Source organism: Trachurus trachurus, assembly GCF_905171665.1.
Source record: "Trachurus trachurus genome assembly, chromosome: 8".
Lineage (NCBI taxonomy): Eukaryota > Metazoa > Chordata > Actinopteri > Carangiformes > Carangidae > Trachurus > Trachurus trachurus.
In genome coordinates, this window is record NC_139905.1 from 32,426,739 (window position 1) to 32,449,657 (window position 22,919).

A 22,919-nucleotide genomic window follows, 5' to 3' on the forward strand; every position below is an offset into this window, starting at 1 on the left:
ACAAGAGCGGATTTATAGACATTTCCTTTTTCTTTATCTCGTAATTACGAGATCTTTTCTCGTAATTACGACATCAGGATCTCATAATTACGACATCAGGATCTCGTAATTACGAGATAAGGTGTCTAAATTTTATTTTATCAAGTGAATGCAATGCGCTTCCGTAGAGAACATAGGAGGACACAGGACACAGGAAGTTGGCCAGGTTTCATGTGGACAAGACTCTGATGAAAATGTTCTATTGTGCTTATATTGAGTCTGTCATCTCGTTTTCTATTGTCTGCTGGTACGGCAATCTTTGCATCAGAGATAAGAATTCCCTTGGAAGAATTGTGAAAGTGGCCTCTAAGGTTGCAGGCATCCAGTTGGATGGCCTGGACCACATATTTAATAGACAGGTGCTCATCAAAGCTCTGTCCATCCGCTCAGAGGATGCCCATCCCTTGTGCTCAGAGCACAGGCTCCTCCCATCAGGCCTTCGCCTGTGCGTCCCTCGGGCCACAAAAAATAGATATAGACTTTCCTTTGTGCCTGTCTCCATTCGAGCACTGAATGCCTCGAAATAATGACTGGTTGTAACCTGCTTAAGTCTGTACTGGCCACCGTACTGTCCCAATCATTTTGCTCTCCTCTGTGTGAGACTTTGCACTTTATCTGATGCACTTTACTTGACCACTATGTTCTTAACAGTGTTATCTTGGATTTTGTATTTAGTGTTTTAACGGTATTTCCTATTTTTATCTCTTATGATCTCAATTAGTGCATATTCTATTTATATTGTTATTTAATTTTATATTTGCGTATTTATGTCACTATATGTCTCTGCGTTGTATGTTTTTACCTTTATGTGATTCTATGAGCTGCAACCCAAATTGCCCTCTGGGGACATGAAATAAACTGAACTGAACTGAACTGATACCTGCACACTCCATCCAGAAGGGCGCCACAAACCCAGCGTAGAACCTTAGAGGTGACGGTGCCAACCACTGCACCACCATGCCACCCTGTGTATGTTAATCAACAGATATAATGAATTCCAGCTTTGAGACAGAAAACAGGTTGCCGCCTGTGGAGGTGGAGGTGGGTGGGCTCTCCCCCTGTCGCTTGTACAAACATGAATTATTTTGCTGCGTTTCAAGTCGGCTGAGAGGAGTTTAATTTCCATCAACTCGGAGGTAAATAACAAAAGGTTGAGCTCAAATGGGTTTGATCAAAGACTGTTGTTTGACTCCTCACCTATTCTTTACTATGAGCACAAATATGGATCAATCAGACTTTCAGATGAGCCACCGCTTTTGATTTTATGTATGAACCAGCTCATCCTCATCCATCATAGACTTTGAACACATAGATCAACCTCCTTCATACCTATTGCTTTCTGTAAATATTGAATGAATGGAGTACTGTGCTGCCCATTCTGTAACTTTAATGTTGTGAATGGATTCTTGTTGTGAAGCAGCTTTTTTGTAAGTTTTTCCATCGCTGTGTAGCCAACATCTGCATTCACAGCTGTTTACTTACCAATGTAGGGGGAAAAAACACATTGTGAGATCAGCATCAAATTTTAGTCCTTTACTCATCAACAGCTGTCTCCAGAGGTGGAAACGACACGAATAAATGCTAAGTCCTCTGACTCTCTGCTAGCCTGAAATGTCCAATAGTGACTCACTGTAGCCTTCAATCTGTCTAGAAGCTATAGACTGCTGCTCAGAGGAGCTATTATAACGTGTTGTATTATCAGAAGAATGACATTGGAGCTCTTTTCCAGTGACAAACATGTTCTTAGCAAGAAACCACACCTGGTAGGAGAGAAAACAGCCAACAGCCATACAGATAGACCCTTTAAAGAGGAACTATGCAAGATTTTTACCCTAATTAATCCACTTAAGAGTAATTGTGATGGTTAAATGTAGGGGTGGGAGAAAAAATCGATTCGCATAAATATCGCAATATCTTTTTTGACGATTTTTAAATCGATTTTTTTTTTTTTCAAAAATCGATTTTTTTTTTTTGAAATTTTTTAAATATTGTGCTATGGGCATTTCTTAGCCTTTTTTTACATACAGAGAGTAAAGGTTTTGAAAAGGGTTTAAGTTCACTTTATAATGGAGTATGTTAATTTATAGGCTCCTACAGTATTTGTGCGCGGATAAATGTTAAAAATGCAGACTAAAAATCGAGCAATCGGCAATATCGTAGAATCGCCATCCAAAAAATCGTAGAAGAATCGAATTGGAAGAAAAGCATATCGTCCCAACCCTAGTTAAATGACTTGTATGGGGAGAATGGAGGCTCTCTGCCTTCCACCTAGCGCCTCCGCCACAGTTTTCTTTCGCCCTTTTCTGCCTTCTCTGCAGCTTCGTTGAAAACAAATGCATGCATGTATATGGCCAGGGAAGGAGGGAAGAGGGTTAGCGGTGAGTTTTTACAACAGTGAAAATATGCACTCCAAAACTGTAGGGGGAGCTCTGTAGAGAAACAAGCAACCAAAACAGAGAACAATGTGACTGACGTGCATAGTTCCCCTTTAATAGGGGTTTATTGCTGGTACATTTACTTTTGAATTCATTCTAGGAATACAGCAGTAGAGGATGCTCTCGTGGATGAGTGGTTGGAGAGGAGAGCTTATTCCATACGGGCTCTGGCCCTTGTGCAGGAGATCACCGGTTTGACTCCTGACTGGGATCATTTGTTGCGTGTCATTCTCTCTCTCTGTTTCCTATCGTTTCTCTACTGTTCTGCCCAATGAAGGCAAAAATGGCCTAAAAATAACTTAAAGGTGTACAGAAAAGAAAAATTAATTTGAGCCCATATGGTTCATAAAATTAGTGTAATATCTATCAGACGATGTAGCCCAAACTTCAATCATCCAATTATTATATTATCCTTTTTTTTCACATTGGATAATGCAGGCGCACAAATTATACGTCACGTTGCTCACGATTCATCAGCCACTGATATTGGATCCGTCATCCGTCAATCAAACGTCTGAGACACGCACACACACACGGAGCTCGGTCACGCCCCAGACATTTAATATCCCGCCCGCTCGATAACGACCAATCAAATTTGTTTTCCTTACTCGGGTAAACTCGTGGAAACTCGTAGAAGGAGGCGCAACGAACAGGACAAACAGCCATTTCTGAATACCTTTAAAGGTTAGCTACAACTTTTTCATCAAAACGATTAATTTTTCAAAAATAATACATCCACAGAATGTCTATAGTTTGTATAGTAACAGAAAGAGACAGAATATCACAAAACATCTAGAAATAATATCATCATATAAAGGTTATAAATTAATTTACATTTGATCAAGTGAAATAAGCAAAAATCAGCAGGGGATCGTATACTGTACGCCTAAGCCACCTGCATCACTGTAGATGTTCACTACATCACTCATTTAAGCGTAATAGTACAAATAACACGTAAAATAAAACTGAATTATCCAATGTCTCTAAATTATTAATCATTTTAATATGTAAGTAAATAAACTTTTATTTACATAGCATCCTTCGTAGCTAGGAGTACACAGAGTACTTAACAGTATACAGATAAAACCATAATTCAACCAACACAAACATTAAATAACAATAATAGGCATAAAGAAACGTATGCACACGGCATAGGGCAGTGCAGAGAGAATACAAAACGTAATAAAGACGACTCAGTCTTTGTGGCTGATGGCCATCAGTTATTGTGACATTATTGGATGTACTCATGCAGGCAGGTTATTGAGGAGCTGTGTGCTGCTCCGACATAAAGACTGAAGCTGCTTTTCACGCATTATGCAGCCAGTGTTGAGTGCTGAGGGCAGAAAATATTAAGCTGTAACACAGACAGCCTATTATATTAAGCCCTGTCTGTCTGTGTGTAGGTGTGTGTGTGTGTGTGCTTGGAGTTCAGTGTGGGTGGGTGTACGGTCCTGTGTGTGTCTGCGCAAGGCCAAATATGATACGTGTGTGTATGTGACAGAGAGCAACGGTCCTGGTCCTACAATTTGATGACTCACCCTCCAGTGTGCGTCAATGCAGTATTTCCCATACTTCAGTCATGCACATATTCATAAGGGCTGAAAACAAACACACACACACACGCAGCATCCTCTCCTGGACGGCTGAGCAGCGCTGGTGCTCCGTCCATTTGCATGAACAGTTCCAGGTTCAGTTTGATCAAATCTAAAACAAATCATGAGGTGACCCGAGGCCACAACGTGACATCACACACTCATCTGTGCTGCCATCTTTGGAAAGCTCCACTGATGCTGATGCCAGTGTCTGAGAGCTGAGGAAAATCTGAGCATGAAGTAGATTTTTTTTTTAATAGGATCCTTTTAAGCTGATATTCAAAGTCTGACCTCACGCTGTAATTGTGTTGTGGTTTGTTGTGTTGGGTGTGAGTGCCGGTGCACCATTCCTCAGTTGATTAATTCACTTGTGGCATTTCCTATCATTGTTGCCACAGGTTTTTTCTGGGCTTCATATCAGCATCCAGCCTCGCCCTGACTGAGCCCGTCTGCTCCACTGAGCGGCCTCTTGGGCTCCAAACCCACATCTTGTTGCTTCCTTTATATCCACAACTGCGATTTTTAGTGTGTTGGCGCTTCCCTTTCTGTGCCAACAATAAAACAGTTTCCTCACAGGAAGCACCTGTCTCTTCTACCTGGCTCTCCAACCGGTGACACCACGGTGTGTCCCGACTCAACCAACCTCTCTGTGGCTATTTTGGGAACAGGGCAGTCTGTCACACACACTGACTGGTTAAAAGCTTTGTTTTTGGACCTGCATTAGTGTTATATTGTCAAGCAGTGGAACTTGACAACATTAGTGAGGAAATGACCTATTATTGTAATCAGTGTTTATGTTGTTTACATGTCTCATGGCCCATCACTGCAATGGAGACACTGTTTAAAGATGTTACCATTCTGGATGATTCATCAACTTGATGCACTGATCATCATCTGATCTGAAATGCTGTCAAGTTCCTTTTTACACAACATAACACAGCAGAGTCTAGACATACAAGCCAAAGACAACCATGCTCAGCTTTGTCAGACTGTCAACTATAGTATTTCTTCTTTTTCTTAAAGGGATAGTTCAACATTTTGGCAAATTGGCCCATTGCCATAATTGCTATAGTCATAGCAGTAGGTTCGTCGGTGTAAGCTATTTTTAGAACGGCGGAGCAAAGCAGCAAGCTGCTCAGAGCTACACTACGGAGGCTAAAGGAATTTATTGTTTTCCCTCATCAAAACTCATCAAATACACAATCCAACAACTCCAAAACGCTTTCGTGGACAAGTTGTGACCTGCACATTCACCACGCTATGAGATAATAACGGAACGTTGCGAAATGGAGCCGTTTTCGAGGTAAATACAGAGACTGCTTGCTGAAAAACTGTCCCTGAACGCAACGCGCATCAGCGGTTTTGCATGAATTTACCTCTTAAACGGCTCTGTCTCGTAACATTCCGTTATTATCTCATAGCGTGGTGAATGTGCAGCTCACAACTTGTCCACCAGAGCGTTTTGGAGTTGTTGGGAATTGTGTATTTGATGAGTTTGATGAGGGAAACCAAGAAATTCCCTTAGCCTCCATAGCATAGCCCTGAGCAGCCTGCTGCTCCGCTCCGCCGTTCTAAAAATAGCTTGCACCGACAATTAAAGGTACTGCTATGACTATAGCGATTATGGCAATGGGCCAATTTGAACATCCCTTTAAAGGGGTTAGCTAAAAAGTTTAATTCCTCCCGGCCAGTAGGCGCCACACTCACTCAATCATTTCACACTAACTCACCTGCACTGGAAACATTACAGTAGCCTACCGGCTGACCATTAGTTAGCATTAGCATTAGCACGATGCCATTTTCTCCACAGAACTATCAGGATCTGGCCCCCCCCTGAGCTCCGCCTCACGGGACATCAACATGCTAATGCTGTTAGCGCAGAGCTCATTTAATGCCAACGTAACAAGATGTAAATATTGATATATTTGGACCCGTCAAAATGTATAAAACAATTATTTCTATGGGCTATATAATTTTTTTTCAGTAAAATTAATAATTGTATTCAGCACCCCACCATCCATTTCTTCATGGGGGAGCAAACTTAGAAATCAGCAGGGGATCAAATACTTATTTTCCCCACTGTTTGTTACATCAGCCTCACAAGTTCCACATTGATGACATGTTTTGTTTTGATGGCCTATTGTGCACCACCAGTGCACTGAACAGTTGGGTGGGAGGAGGAGGAGGGACACTATACTGCACTACATGGCACTGCACAGCACATCTGTCTCTGTCCCTCTGTCAGCTATAAACACCAGGGGCCTCATTTATCAAAGAGCGTGTAAAAGTCCTCTTAAATTTTCAGTACGACGGAAAGGCAAAATGTGCGTACGACCAAAAAATATACACTCTTTTCAGATCTATCAAACTCCGCGTACACACGGCTGCACGGTATTTCCCTTGATAGATCACACCGGACCTGAGAAAAGCGTGGATGAGAACACGCCTCATACCCAGCCCCCTAAACGGCCCCATACAACCATATGTGGTCAATGCAAATCAGTTACGTGCATATTAAGTAGCCATGTGCGCTCTGGAAACGTGTGGAATGACGTCAGTGGAAGACGGTGAAGACAACAGACGGACGGAGAGCGGAGAAAGAAGCGGAATTTCTCTGAAAGCGAGATACACGGTAACACGGCAATATCAGTCAGAAACATCATCTTGCATTGAAAGGCTTCAATAAATACAAAAAACTCCCAAATCTAAATGAAACAGAACAGAAAGAAGAAGAATCATATTTATTCTGCCCCTTATTTTAGATTATGTCATAATAATTTAAAGCAGGGTTTCCACTGCCAGTCAGTAGCCTACTACTTTGCACCCCTTTCCACTAACCCCCAACTTCCGTTCACTGGAAGATTTGATTTTCATTTGTGCATAGCTATATATTAAAAAAAAAAAAAAAAAACATTGAAGTCCACCAGTCTGTGACTTTTCCTAAAATGATGTTGGGCAGCACCCATTTTTGTTAAATACAATAAATATTATTCACACAAAAAATATCGATCATGTTTTCTCATTTGCTTTGATTTGCGCCGACATTATTGGGCTTGCTGCTTGCTTGTGTGTGTCCAGTCTGGCTACTTAACACAGGCACGTCGCAGAAATTATTTTCCAGACTGGACAGACTGGTTGTGGAAGAGGTGTAGCCTACATGCAGGGGGAAAATATCAATATGATATCAAAAGAAAACGAAATTCGTTTTATAAAGCCAGTATTTAGGAGCAAACTAGTGTAAATGCACAGGGGAAAAATCTGAGCCGCTGTGCTTTTCATGTAAAGTGCCGACGTCAACACATGTGCGGTGGTGGTGGTGGTGGGGGGGTGGGGGGGGGGGGGGGGGCGTCATCATCACCACCACTTGCTACTTCAACACTTCAAACAGTGTCCGCGCTCCTCTCTCCCTCTCACACTGCAGTTCTCTGACTCTGCAGCGGTGTCGCCAATTCCTCCTGTTCTTCAAAAAGCGTGTAAATGCCGGTACGCCATGGTCGGACTGGTCGTAAATTTTTGCACTTACTCCCGACAAGTTTTGGTTTGATAGATCCCAAATTAGGCGGAGAAAAGTGCGTACGCACAAAATGGGGGAAAGAGCGTGTAAAAAAGCGTGTATCCACAATGATAAATGAGGCCCCAGAGTGTTTGAATGCACATGCAGCTGCTCTGGTTTTCATTGTAGACAAAGCTAAAGGTGGAGCAGAACCATGAGGGGACTGGTTTGTCTTGTGTTACCTGGAGATGTTGCTGCACATGCTTCCACAGCGCCGAGCTCCTCCAACATGTAATTACAGCTGACTGCCCCCACTCTGTTAATTATACGTTGGTTCATATTCGGCTGTCTTTTCCTCACGTTGCCTTTGTGTCATCTCTTTATTGTTGACATCTCCCTCTCCTCTCTGTTTCTTTCCCACCCACCCCGGGGGGGAGGGGGGGGGCAACTGAGCGTCCTGTGTGAGGGAGCAGGAGAAGAAGTGGATCAAACACATCAGACAAAGCACACTCCAAATGTATCAAATGGCCTATTTCACCTAAAGTTAAAGAACCACACTTTAAAGTTATAAACAAAATGTATCCAGTGGCAGAATTTCTTAAGAAAAGATTTGGTTATGAGGTGGATAAATGTGCGTTCTGTAATGAAGAAGATGAAACACTAGAGCATGTGTTTTTTCTGTGTCCCACTTCACATCATTTTTGGTGTGACATATATATAATTGGATTGCTTTAAAAAATTAAAGACGTACTGCCTCTTAAATGATATGATATTCTCTTTTATTTAGATAATCTGACCGTGGCTGTTTCTGACACTATTAATGTTATTATACTCTTGGGTAAATATCATATCCATTGTGCAAAATGGAGGAACTCTAAACCTTCCTTTTCCTGTTTCATTAATGAGTTTAAGTTATTCCTTTCATCCCTTAAAAAGACAAACAACAAGTATGCAAAATAATTAAGTCTAAATATTTCTCGTCTCCTTCTCTTCTAAACTATATTTAAATTTAACTTGTCTTTTTGCTGCTCTGTTTTTATGTTGAACGTGTATGCCTGGGAAATTGTACTTTATTTGCCTTGATTTATTTATTATACCTTTTTGTTTCATTATTCCCCTACTGTTATGTTGGCACTCTGCACCGTGCCTGTTTTTCATGTGTATTGCTGTTGTTTTTGACCTCATTGAGAGTTTGTATTTTCAATGCTAAATAAAAAAGAAAAAAAGAAAAAAAAGAAAAGAGAGCTCGAGATGGTCGTGTTAAAAGTTTCATTTCCTCACACGGTCATCCTGTTCTGCCTCCTCTCACCACTGCAGCTCATTCATCTTGTGCTGTCACGCTGTTCACATCACACACAGTACTGCCGCTGCCGGGCAGCATCGCTTTGACTAGATGTTGCGTACCCCTTTGTAAGCACAATGGGCCTCATTCACGAACCGTTCTTAGGAACAAATTTGTTCTTAAATCCTACTTACGAAGTTTTTACGAAGATTGTGGCATTCATGAATGTTTTCTTATCCAGAATTTGTTCTTAACTAAGAACAAAATCTACGAACAGTCAGGAGTATACTTACGCACTTTAAGTGCTGAGACTTCTGCAAAAATAACCGATTATAGCGTTTTCTTCTGTTCTGCAGTTGTATGATATTATATGATTTGAATAAGAATTATTTTCTTATCTTTTATGATGTTTTTAATAATCATATATATTAATAATAATTGACAAATCATTGCAGTCTCTTAAAAAACATTATAGACACTTAATTGTTTTTTTTCTCTTTTTTTTGGGGGGGGGGGGGGGGCATACAGCTGCCGATATGATCTTTTTTTTCCTAATTGTGGGCTGCAACAGTGCACACTACACACAACTGTTTTTTTTTCATAGGTGATAATATGATGATATTTATGATTTATGATAACAACCCGAAGAGCTGCATCTACTGCTGACGCTACTAAATATAGCCTAAATATAAATATAAAAATATAAACTAAATATAAGCCTTTTGTTTGTTTCTTTGTTTCATTCCTGCCGCAGTAGCGCCACTTCACTTAAGTTCTTTTTACGTTTGGAGTCTGGTGCTCCCTCCCAGATTTTCATTTGAGCATTTCAACTTTCTTTCTCACTCCACCTTCTCTGCTCAGTGCCTGTGGTCTCTGTTTGCACACGGCCCTGCAGTCTCATGCCCTTTTACGGGCATTGATGGGGCCGTTACCTATGCTAATCCTATGTTAATTAGACTGACCTGGCACACGCCCTCAACTTACGAGGAGATGGCATAAGAACACAGCTGCGAACAATTCTGAGGCTTACGAACGCGTTGATGAATCTGACGTAGGGTTTTCTTAAGGAACTTCTTAAGAACAACTTAAGAAAGAATCTAAGAAGATTCTTAAGAAGATATTGGTGAATGAGGCCCATTGTGTATTTTTAAATTAGCGTTCTCAGTATCAGTTGCTGACTGCAACACCACAGTATTTCCTTTTCTTCCATCCAGTTTGATCACATTTGTGTTCAGCGCTGGTTCCTTCCTAAGCAGCTGGATGACGCCGTGAAAGCTTTTTGTGAGCGAATCTGAATTTGAGCTTAAATCAAATCTGTTAATCTCTACATCTGTCTTTCACCCCACCACCACGGTTCACTCTGTGACAGCTGTATCCTTGGCCTTGTGTCCATGTCTGCGTTTTGGTTCTGCAGGATGGGAGGTGACGGGACTTCCTGGTGCACAGAAACACCGGTTAAAATAGTTGAGCAAATGCCAGCGTGAGGGAGGGAAGCGTTGATTCTTGTTTGTACAATTAATTATATTGTCTCACTTTTTGTCATTATTGGAAACCGAATATTCCTTTAAAGCAGAATAACCAGGGTCCATGGAGAAAAACAGTTAACCTTTTGTATTTGTCCACTCTGATTCAATCACTTCTTTAACTGTGAGGATTAAAACTAATTCATGCTAACTCCAATCTTGTGCTGCAGGAACTCCACATAGCACTTTTCAATACAAGTAGCCAACTACTTCACATCACTCACATTTAAAACCAACAAAACAAAGTACATTTTAAAGGCATACACAATAACATTTTTTATTTATGATTGTTAAAGGGGACATATCATGGAAATATCACTTTTTCCAGACCCCAAAATGTGAGAATTTACAAAAAAAAATCTGTAATGTTCAGGCTCCCTATGTTGAAATCAATGTGGTTTTATGAGCTGTTCCCTCAGTTGTCTTCCAGTGATGTAACTAGTTTTCAAATTTGCATAACCCCACCCCTACCTGGTACCAGTAGAAGGGGTGGGGCAAGCAGTGGTTCATTTGCATTTAAAGGGACAGGCACTGAAAGCAGCTGTTCTGATCAGGGCTGTTTAGAGAGGATGAAAAGAGCTGTGATGTTTGATCCTTGGGGGATTTTGACTCTTTAAGTGCGCACTCACACTAGGGCCAGTTGTTCCGTACCGGGCTGAAGCACGAATGAGCTGCAGTGCATTACGTGCTTGTGCTCATTCCTGAGCAAGCATACCGTGCTCAAGCACACCTCTCCCAACCGTACCGGGCCAGGGAAGTGGACCGTACTCAAGCACGGAACACTTGCACTCACTAGAATCCGGACTTTAGGGGGCAAACGTGCTTGGGCACGGTACGATTGCCTAGTGTGAGTGCGCCCTAAGACACCTGGGAACTATTTTAATTTGTGGAAAGGGGGCAGAATATGTCTCCTTTAAAGTGTATCTTTCTGTAAGAAATGCAGTGACTAGTCTGAGATCCTCTGTTTGGTTGTTTCAAAAGCCCCGTCCCATTTGGACCACAAATTGAGTCCTGTCCTCACAGGGGGACCGAAGCTCAGACATGGGGTCAGCCCAGTGTGGCCTAAAGATAATTAAAATCAATCCCAAAATGAACGGGCAGATGGCGAAGAGATTCTGAGGCAATATGAACACATTTTTTGGACTTTGCAGGTTTATAAAGTTGCAGTAGGTGGACTACTGTAATAATAATAAGTTGCTGTAACCTTGCTGTGTTGTATAAAACCATAGTACAGAGAAGCAACGTGTTCATCCACTGAAAGAAAAATCTGAAGGACCATCCATTTACAAGCGAGGTCCCCTTCCTAGTGAATGCAGCTCTACATGAATGGATCTGCTCTGATAGAAGGTGCCAGACTGAAACTCTAATGGAGTCTGCATAGATTCACCCCATGTGTCATCATGCCCCATCCTGTATAATGGCTGCATCACATGGGTGGTGTTTGTCTCAGCAAAGATGTAGGTGTGTGTGTGTGTGTGTGTGGTGCCTGGCTGGGTTGGTATGTGCTGTATCAGCAGGGTCTCTGGGTGTCCAGAGACCACTATCATGGAAAATTCCATAGGACACAAGTTTAGCGCTGTGTGCAGCTATTATTTTTGTGCGAGCGTGTGTGTGTGTGTGTGTGAGAGAGAGAGCAGAGTAGAACCTGTGTTATAGAAAAATAAAAAGTATTGAAGCCTTTTTAGGTCAACCAAGGCTACAGAGCCTCTGTAACAGAATGACAAATACATAGAGTGACTCTTTTTTTTTTAAGACATTTGAATCTTATAAATTTCCTCTCTTCTGAACATAGCTGCATACAGTCTTGTACCCAGTCATAACCACTGCCTGTGTGAGTGTGTAGTTTCATGAAGGAAGTTTGTGGTCACTTATCTGCATGTGTGACTGGCGCCGGGGTTTTTAGTCTGAAGTTCAGAATTTCTCTGGAAATGATAGTATTCTTCAAAGGAAATTCTACGATACTGTGTCAACACGTGAAGGTCTGGTTGAGGTCTGACACTGACATGACAAACTCATCAAATACTCAATCCAACAACTCCACAACGCTCTGGTGGACAAATTGTGACCTGCACATTCACCACACTATGAGATAATAACACAACGTTACCAGACAGAGTTGTTTTAGAGGGAAATACAGAGACTGCTTGATGAATAACTGCCAGACAGGAGCGTGCATCAGCAGTTTTGCATGAATTTACCTTGAAAACAACTCTCTCTAACTTATTATTTATTCTTAGCATTTATATTACTACTTATTATTATTATTATTATTATTATTATTATTATTATTATTATTATTATTATTATTATACATTTTGAGAATGCATCTTGTACACTTTCTTTGCTACCATGCACAGAATCTATCCACATATCTTGCTAATGTCTCCTGGGACACACGCACACGCACACATGCACAAACACATACACACACACACAAAGTGAAGAGAATATCAGCCCAGTCCAGCTTTCTAATGTCTTTTTTTTTACTTGGGCAGCAAACGTGTTAAGTTATTTACACTGTGACACAATTTTACTTATATAAAGAAATGACAAGTTCTGTTGTTGCGAGTTGCGACATCCCCAGCTGTTTCCAGTCCAGAAGCCACACTTCAGTCACTCGAGCATCAGACTGGTGTGTGTCTCGGTCTGTGCGGTGGTGAGGCTGCTAACCAGCTGGCTCACTGTCTGACGTCGTTCAAAGCCACTTCAGGAGATGACGCTCTTTTTGACTAATGTAATATTTACCCATCTACAGTGTTAAAGTGGTTAACACTGTTGCCTCATAGCCAGAGGGCGCTGGGTTCCATTCCCTCTGCAGTCAGTGTACCTGTGTGGGTTCTTTGTCTTTTCCTCCCACAGTCGCATGCACACTAGGTTGGTTGTTGTTGTTAATAGTGTGTAGGGGTGAACGTGACGTTGTTTGTCTCTACATGTCGGCCCTGTGATAAGTGGTGTAGTCAGTGGATGGATAATGAAGTGTGTTATGTTTTCCTCTACTTTGTGACTGTTTGATTTTCTCTTGTGTGTTTGTTTTATATAACCGTTTACTCTTCCTGGACAAATTAGAAACTGTGCTACAAATGTAGATGGTCCACTCAGTCTTCTGTTGTTGTACCTTGAATGTTTAAAGGGATAGTTCACCCAAAATTGAAATTTCTAAGGGCTGGGAGAAGTTTCAGAGTCCTCCGTGGCTTCTCTGAGTTACAGGGGGTCTCGGCGTAGCAGTGCATGTCCATATAACGGTTGCAAATGGATACCAACTGTCTTCGTAATAAAAAGACACACCAAAAACCATCCAAATACCTCCATGCTGCTCGTATGTAATGTCCGTCTTGTATTGAAGCACCGAAATGCGAAATTGTCCCGAAAAAATTAAATAAGTCTATATTTCAAGCTTGTTTTGTAGCGGAAGCTTCTCGAAGCTCCTCCAATTTGGACGAACCAGGGTCTGTCCTCTTCCCAGTTCGTCCAAATTTGACGAACCGGGAAGAGGAGCTTGGAGAAGCTTCCGCTACAAAACAAGCTTGAAATATAGACTTATTTAATTTTTTTGGGACAATTTCGCATTTCGGGGCTTCAATACAAGACGGACATTACATACGAGCAGCATGGAGGTTATTTTGATGTTTTTTGGTGTGTCTTTTTGTTACAAAGACAGTTGGTGTCCATTTGCAACCGTTATATGGACATGCACTGCTACGCCGAGACCCCCTGTAACTCAGAGAAGCCACGGAGGACTCTGAAACTCCTTCCTCTCCCAGCCCTTAGTCCACATGAGGGTGAGTAGATAATGGGTGAAATTTCAATTTTGGGTGAACTATCCCTTTAAGAAGACCTGGACAGTCACTGGTTCATATGGTTCATATGTATCAGTGGCGTGACGTGGCAGAAAAGAGGCAGCAGCTTGCACTGAAAGGTGTAAATACAGTGGCTGAACATGCACGCTGAGTCACTGGAGGTGTAAAACAGGAAGATTAAAAAAAAGAGCCGGAGTGTGAGGGGTTGGTGATGAAGACAGAAAGTGAAAGGAGGTCAATCATGATAACAAACATGTCTGTGTTTTGTGGGAACGTTTGTCCGTGGGGGGGGGGGGGGGGGGGAGTTCAGTCTGTCCCCACAAGGCTCTTAGCAGCGTTATTGTCTCCTTTGGACTGACATTTGAGACCATTCAGAAAAGGAGAAAAAGAGGGTTAAACAGGCTGCTCTCTTCAAGTTCATATGGTAGACCCTGCCAAGTGAATTCAGCATTTTTAATGTTACCATTCACCAGAATGAAGACAAATAGGGGGAAAAAAACACAATATGACTTTGAAACCCCCTGATCTAATTTGGATAAATCAGGACAGTAAATTCAGACGTCTTATATAAAACCAGACACAAACATAATACTGTACATACTTATTAATACACAAATTCTCATCTTATGCTCCATATGTATACACACTTACATTAAGCACATGTGTGTGTACACTCTATATGCATGATGCTATCCATGTAAGTACTTGATACAATAATAGACATGTGCAGAGACTATAGTGGTTCCTCTTACGTTCCCATGAGCCTCAGCGCTAGCCTACATTCTTGTTAGCATGCTGATATCGGCATTTAGGTTAAACATTAAAAATTCTGTCATTGACGTCTTGTTATTAATTCACTAATGATAGACGAGAGCTAATGATTACATTTTTTAAGTAGGGTAGAGCGGGGTAAGACGCCCCTCAGGGTAAGAAGCCCCCCCCCCCTTAATTTCCCTCCTGACCACTATATGGCGACAATTTTTTTTTATCTCAGCTCTTTCTTTGGATCGTAGTGGCCTTGCTAATATTTATTTAGCATTGAAATCATTTTACTTTTTGGCAGGAAACCGGAGAAAAGATTTTGGGGTAAATTGATGTAATATTTTGACGCTACAAAATAAGCCTCTGTGTTTTTTTGGAAGGATATACAAACTTTTTTTTTTAATGTTAAAGCAGAAGTAAGCGATCCGGTCGTTTTGGCTAATGCTGCGTTCCAGGCCGGTTTTTACACTCTATGTAAGTGATTGCTGTCGGAAGATACAACTATTTAAGACTTATATTAACACAAAAATATCGCTTACTTCTGCTTTAACATAATAGTCTTGAGGAGGTTGATCCATTAGTTTGAACAAAAAATACAAAATACTTTTTTTGCAATAATTGCGGGCTACTGTAAGTGTTCACACTACACACAACTGGTTTTTTTTCCATATGTGATAATATGATGATATTTATGGTGGCACACGTGAGAGTGTGGTCTCTCTGATAACAACCGAAGAGCTGCATCCACTGCTGAGGCTACTAAATATAAATATAAAAATATAAACTAAATATAAGCTTTTTGTTTGTTTCTTTGTTTCATTCCTGCTGCAGTAGCTCCACTTCACTACTTAAGTTCTTTTTACGTTTGGAGTCTGGTGCTCCCTCCCAGATTTTCATTTGCGCATTTCAACTTTCTTTCTCACTTCACCTTCTCTGCTCAGGGCCTGTGGGTTCTGTGTGCACACGGCCCTGCAGTCTCATGCCCTTTTATGGGCATTGATGTGCTATGCTAATCCTATGTTAATTAGACTCACCTGGCACACGCCCTCAACTTACGAGGAGATGGCATAAGAACACAGCTGCCAACAATTCTGAGGCTTACGAACGCGTTGATGAATCTGACGTAGGGTTTTCTTAAGGAACTGCTTAAGAACAACTTAAGAAAGAATCTAAGAAGGTTCCTAAGAAGATATTGGGGAATGAGGCCCATTGTTCTTAACTCATTGAGTGCCATTGACGTATATATACGTCAAATGCAGTTTTCTGCGGCTGGTAAATGGGGACGCTGTTGCGCACACTGGGTCTCATTCATGAAACATGAGTAAATCTGTGTGTAGATTTGCACATAAAAGCTCACTCTACTAAAACTCTACTCCGGATTCATGAACGGTGCGGGAAACTCAGATTTGATCGTAAACACGTGTGTAACTTCATGAATGCCAACCCATCGTAAACTAACAACACGCCCCGGTGATCAGCAATTAGCATAGATCTCCATACATGAATAGCCATATAAGGAGATCCTGCCACCATATTAGGAGGTAGGTGCATCCTGCTCACCTGCGGCCATGACGCAAACGAGGAAAGAGGGGGAGAGAGAAAAAAAGAGAGATCACGGATCGAAGTCATTTTGGGTGAAGTGGAGTCCAGAAAAAATATTTAATTATCTTCTGTTAGTAGTGGTGTGACTGGGACAGGTCAAAGGCTGGAGGGAAGTAACAGATTTAGTGAATCCTTGGTTGATTAAATAACCGTTTAAGAAGTAAAGCCAGAATAGTTCGATATGAAACATGAAAAAATAAAATAAAATACACACAACTACAGAGCTACAGCAGCGACGGGAAGGGGAGGCTCTTCACAGCCTCAGCTGTAGAGGAGCATGGTTGTATCAACATATAGGCAGGTTATATTGTTACAGAAGCACCAGCCGTCTGTCACAGTTCCATCCAAACCGGTGCCGACTGCGCTGCTGCGCAGGGTGAAGTGTGCGCCCACCGAGCGTATACTGTAGCAACACAAAAAAGTTTTTTCCGGTTTTATATCTGATTATTATCATCATAAGATGGAGCCTTGACGTGTTTGTGCGTGTTCGATCCCTAAAACGTCTCTCTCTCCAAATATTTCTAATTGTTTGTCATGTTTCAATTACGTGTTTCAAAGGCGTCGGCGTATTTTGAACATGAGAGAGAGTAATACGGATTAAAATTGTAATTTTCAATAGTGACAAGCAGTATTTATTTGCATTCCTACATTTACACAAGCGCTACACACAGTCCGGAGCAGGTGTAGATTTTGTGAGTAGCTACGAAAAAATCAGCACTACTAAAAGATTGATGAATGCGGAAATCCACGTAAATTTGCGCTGCTCAGGGTTTACACACAAATCCGTGCTGCTCACGTTTCATGAATGAGACCCACTGTGAGTAATTTTGGGGCTTCTGGGATGTGTAGAACGAAGAAGACTGTAGATCAGAGCAAGAAGTGAAGAAGAAGGAGAAGACGTGAGTGAAGAAGAGTGCGATCGGTACAGAGATAAAAAAGTAGGGAAAAGTTTCTATTTCTAGAGGAAAACGACGGGCAGAGCCTGGAACAAGTCTAACGTGGAGCTGGAGGAAAGCTTAGCCACGGTGCTATTAGCATAGCTCCAGCATGAAGTGATCGGAGGAGGCAGGAAAGGTAAACTGATCTAGATGATCAGCACCGAAATGCCGAAGCGAAAGCAGATCGCGGAGTCAGTTTCAGTTGCTGTCTAACCGACGTCGTGACGACGGACCGAGAGATCAGCGCGGTGCGTCGCTGCCGCGGCCGCGTCCAGCAGAGAGGCTGAAGACGCCATGACGTCTCCCTCCCTACTTCAGAGACGAGGGGAAGCAGCAGGAGGAGAAGTAGGAGAGGGGAGGGGGGAGGAGGGGGTTAGGAGAGGGTGAGGGGGCAGCAACTGCAGGAGGAGTAGGAGAGCAGGCATCACTCTGCAGAGTAGGACTCCTACTTGTTGTATTTTAGTTTTTTTTTTTTTGTACAATGAAAAAACATGTGAAATGAAACTTTCAGATGTCTTACATGTTTTTGAAGCCAAAATTAAAACGGATAAATCACTGTTTTTCTTGAGAGACTCTCTTTCACAAAAATGCATTTTTCTCAGCTTTCTAGAAAAAAAGTGGTCTTTTTGGTGCAACCAGGCTCTATTCAACTTAAGATAAATTAAGAATGGAACAAGGTACAAACAAATGTTTTTTTCCCTAGTTAAATAGAGAGTCTCCTCTTTCCTTTGAGCTATTTTGTGTTTTCAGAGTCATAATACAAAATATTCTCTTGGTCTTAAAATATTACTCAAAATGCCCCGAAACGCTGGCACATGGCACTGACCATTTTATAAAAGGTCTGGCACTCAAAGAGTTAAGGGGGCCAACTTACCCCATTCTACCCTATATTTTTATTTGATAGCATAGTGGACAGAGACAGGAAATGGGGAGGCAGAGAGACATAGATATACGTAGATGCCGCATTCGGGCTTGTCAGGAATGTCTCACAGCCGCCATCTTGAGGAGGAGTTCCTCCTGACGAGCAGTCAACAATCAGAGGGTTTGACAGCTGTGAATCTGGCAAAATAACAAACTTTTGTGCCACGTACGGATGTTCCCATGAAAGCAACGCCGAAACGAAGAGACATGGAATAACTTTCCTCAAGTAATAAGTTGTTTTATATTATATAACTGTTATGAACTTGTTGAATTTGATGTAGGTAAGTTATCTGACATAAATGAAACTAACGTAACGCATCATAGGGCGGGATATGTGATACATTTAGTGCATATACCGCTAGTTAATATATTAATAGTTTGTTATTTCGTTGCCTGTATGTGTAGGCTATAGGTTTATCAGCTGTTTCCCCCGGCTGTGAGTTTGTGGTTGCCATGGTGATGAGGCCGGCGAGTGAGTGTAAACCACTGTAGGCTACCTATAGAATTGTGCTAGGCCATATTAAATCAGTTTCATGGCACTTACATTAACCCTAACTGCTAACGTGAGTTATGTACCTGAATTGTAGTATTTATATTAAAACAAACGGCTTGAAAATCTGTTGAAAATTCAGTGATAGACCTCTGCCTCTGTAGACTACAGGAAGTAAAAGTTAGACACCTCCTGCTCAAGATGGCGGCGGCGGCGACAATCCGTTCCAATGGGCAGCAGCGTCAGAGGCAGAGGCATCTACGTGTATACTGTATATCTATGGCAGAGAGAGGGGGAATGAGGTCCCGATGCGGGACTCGAACCGGGGCTAACTGCAGCAAGGTCTATAGCCTCAACCCACTGCACCACACTCCAGCTGATTACAATTTATTAATAACTGCAACAGTGAAACCTTTTGAACTCTCTATCACTCTGACTCACGTTTTCAACTGGCATCTCCATAGCAACAGAACTCAGGGCTTATGGGTATCGTAGTATTTAGAATCGTCCAATAAGTCTTTTACATAACCCAGTTGAAGCCCATGTTTCTATGTAAAGGAAACATTAATGATACTAAAGAAAACATCCAAATGACCATGTATGGAATGTGGACAAACTCCTCTGGGAACCAGCTTCCTCTTTACGTCTCATTTATGCAGTGCACACACACACACACACACACACACACACACACACACACACACACACACAGTAAAGTCACTTTTTCCTCAGTGTGGAAAAGGTCATCTAATGTCACCATGAACAATACCGTAATGGTAAAAACATGCAATCTGTAACAAGGCTGTTAATCCTTCATAGCTGCGATCAGATTCAAGACAGATTCTCTCTCATTTTCCTCCATCGCTGAGCAGCTGACAGAGCAAACAGGTGGGAGGAAGAGGACACAGTGTCTGGAAAATCTGGGCAGAGGGGGTTTGTTCCACTATAAAGTCCAACCAAGGGAGTCTCTTGAAAGCAGCAGACATCAGCAGCTCTCCCAGTAGGCTACAGTGCTGAATGATTGGCAATAACAGGGTTCACAGACAGCGTGGTGGAAAAAATGTGGGATTTGATTTTTTAGCAATTTCCAGGGTAGGTGTGGAATAATAAAACTTGTTTTGCTATTAGTCATTCTAAACTAACACTCCTAGTCTGTTTTCCTAAATGTTAAATTCAGACTTTCTAAAAGAAATTAAGATATCAGAGTTTTTTATGGCATTTTTGCAAACAGCAAGTAAGTGCAAAACTGTTGTTGTTGGTCCCCACTTCATGTCCAGAGATCTGAGACCTTTATTTACAGTAGACTACTAAATATATTGAGGTAGAAACCTCATTTACAATATAGCCGAGCAAAAAGACATAAACAACAAGGGCATCTTAGTAAGCAGGTTCCTGCATACCAGGATCCACTACAGTCTGCGTATAAGAAAGGAGTGGATGATGCCTTACTTTATATCAGGGGTTCTCAACTAGTCTCACTCTGGGCTCCACATTTTCCCATGGTCATTAATTCGCAACCCACTTTTATAGAATTCAAACCAAGAATTGCAAATTGCACAAAATAAAGACCCACAAAACAAAACAAGATTCACTGCATTCAGGCCACATTAATAAGAAACTGAGGAGGAGCATTAAAACTGCATGTGTTCACGTGTCTCGTGCCTTTCAAAATAAGTTATTTTTCAAAATAAAATACATGTCCAACATCAGCTGGTCAAAAAAGTAAATATTATTTACTTTTTTGACCAGCTGTCCGCGACCCATCCAGAACGGGTCCGCGACCCACTTTTGGGTCCCGACCCACCAGTTGAGAACCACTGCTTTATATGCTACACAGAGTGTACAGTCACCTGGAGAAAGCTGCTGCATCTGTAAGAATTTTATTTTTTGATTTCTCAAATGCTTTTAATACTATCCAGCCACACATTTTCAAGGTTCAAGGTTTTTATTTGTGTCCCCGTAGGGCAATTATTGTTGCAGCAAGTAAAAAGAACACAGATACAAGACACACAATTAAAAAGGGGGGGGGGGGGTAAAATACAGTGTGCTGAAACAACAACAGTGGCACGACTAAAAGAGCCCAATAAATTACCGAAAAAGTGCATCAGTGCGTATCCTCCATATCTACATCATCATCAACATCACAAGAAACAAGAAACAAAGAACAGAACCACAGAATATCAGTCAAACAGTCAGGTACGACTCCTACCCTGTACAGAATTCCAAAGCGAGATGGCTGTAGGGATAAAGGAGCTTGTACCTGTTACTTTTTATACAAGGAAGTCTGAGTCAGGAGCCAGAAGGCAAAAGCTGGAATTCAGAGTGTAAGGGATGGGAGCTAATGGCATTAGCCTTCCTAATTATCTGCCTATTGAACAGATCTGTAAGTGTACACTTACACTTACACTTACATTTTAGTTAAGAAATTACTCGATTGGAATATACATAGCTGTACTGCCCAATGGGTTATGGACTACCTCACTTGTAGACCCCAGTTTGTGAAAATGGGTAATGAGGTATCTAAAACTATTTTAACAAACACAGGGGCACCACAAGGTAATGTTTTGTCTCCATTTTTATTTATTTTGTACCCATGAGGTCAAGCTTGTTGTCTGACTGTCATCTCCAAAACATTTTCTGATGACTCTGCACTTGTAGGTTACATCACTGGAGACAACCACACATTACTTGAGAGAAATAGACAGCTTCGTCAAATGGTGTGATGATAACCACCTTATTTTAAACTTAAACAAGACAAAAGAACTTGTAATTAATTTTAGAAGGAAAAAGACACCAGTCACTCCGGTAGTTATCAAGGATGTGGCTATCGAGCTCGTCCCCCACTACAGATACCTCGGCATCCTTGTGGATAACAGGCTGGACTGGAAAGAGAACACCTGTGCTATTTTCACAAAGGCCCAGTCCAGGCTGATTTTCCTCAGGAAGCTAAGATGATTTGATGTTAGCAGGGCACTCTTGAATGTGTTTTTTCATAGTTTTTTAACTAGTGTGCTTTTTTTATGCTGTTGTCTGCTGGGGGTGGGGGTTGAAGTCTCAGGACAGACACAGGATTAATAAAGTGATCAAAAAGGCAGGTTGTATCATTGGTTTGCCTCCTGACTCCTTAGATGTTGTCATGGAGAAGAGGGTGGGGAGGAAACTCTGTAAGGACGACCCACTATATGGTTTTTTCCATGAACTGAAGAGTTCTTTTAGCAACAGACTGGTGATGCCGAGATGTTCCTTGTTGTGTGCTATGCTTAGTAATGCATTGCATTGCACTTATTGTATTGCCTGAGTTGTCAATGAGTGACAATCAATTTCCCTTCACAGGAATTAGTAAAGTAAACCAACCAACAACACATCCAGAATACACAAATAACATATGATCTAAGTTGATTAATGATAAAATAAATAGAGAAGTAAAGGTAGTACAAGAAACCAATTGAAAACCATTAAAAATTCACAGCAAAACAAGTTAGAACAGTTGGAGGTAAAATAAAATTGTTTTTTTTTTTAAGTATATTTTTGGGGCTTTTTCATGCCTTTATTTGATAGAACAGTCGAGAGAGACAGGAAATGGCAGAGAGAGGGGGAATGACACGCAGGAAAGGGCCGTCCAATCCGGGATTCGAATCGGAGCCACCTTCATGAGGGTTATAGCCTCAACACATGAGGCGCCTGCTTAACCCTCTGCGCCACTCGGCACCAAATAAACTTGAATTTGATTTGAATTGCCCAGGTGATGAGGATGAGGTCAGCTACAGATCGTTCTGCATGATGATACTCTAAGTTGCAGCTGCACAGTTTGAAAAACTGGATTTTCCGAGTTTCCAGTGAAAACAGCTGGAGCTGAAGGGAGAAGGAACTTTGTGATTCTGCACTCAGCTGCAGCATGCTGTGCTGTGTTGTGCCAGTAATCTGAAATTGAATTGTGGGAACTCAGCTTGAATAGGACTGAACATTGAATGATGTAGTTTTAGTTTTAATTCTATTGCAATCCAATTTCAATCAAGCAAATTGAATTTCAAATCTCTTTTTTTAC

General features: G+C 41.5%; 1 protein-coding gene across 1 annotated transcript in view; it reads left to right on the forward strand.

Annotated features, from left to right (window-relative positions):
- Nucleotides 1–22,919, forward strand: part of carhsp1 (calcium regulated heat stable protein 1) — a 52,959-nt gene that overhangs the window by 16,858 nt on the left and 13,182 nt on the right. The window lies entirely within an intron of this gene.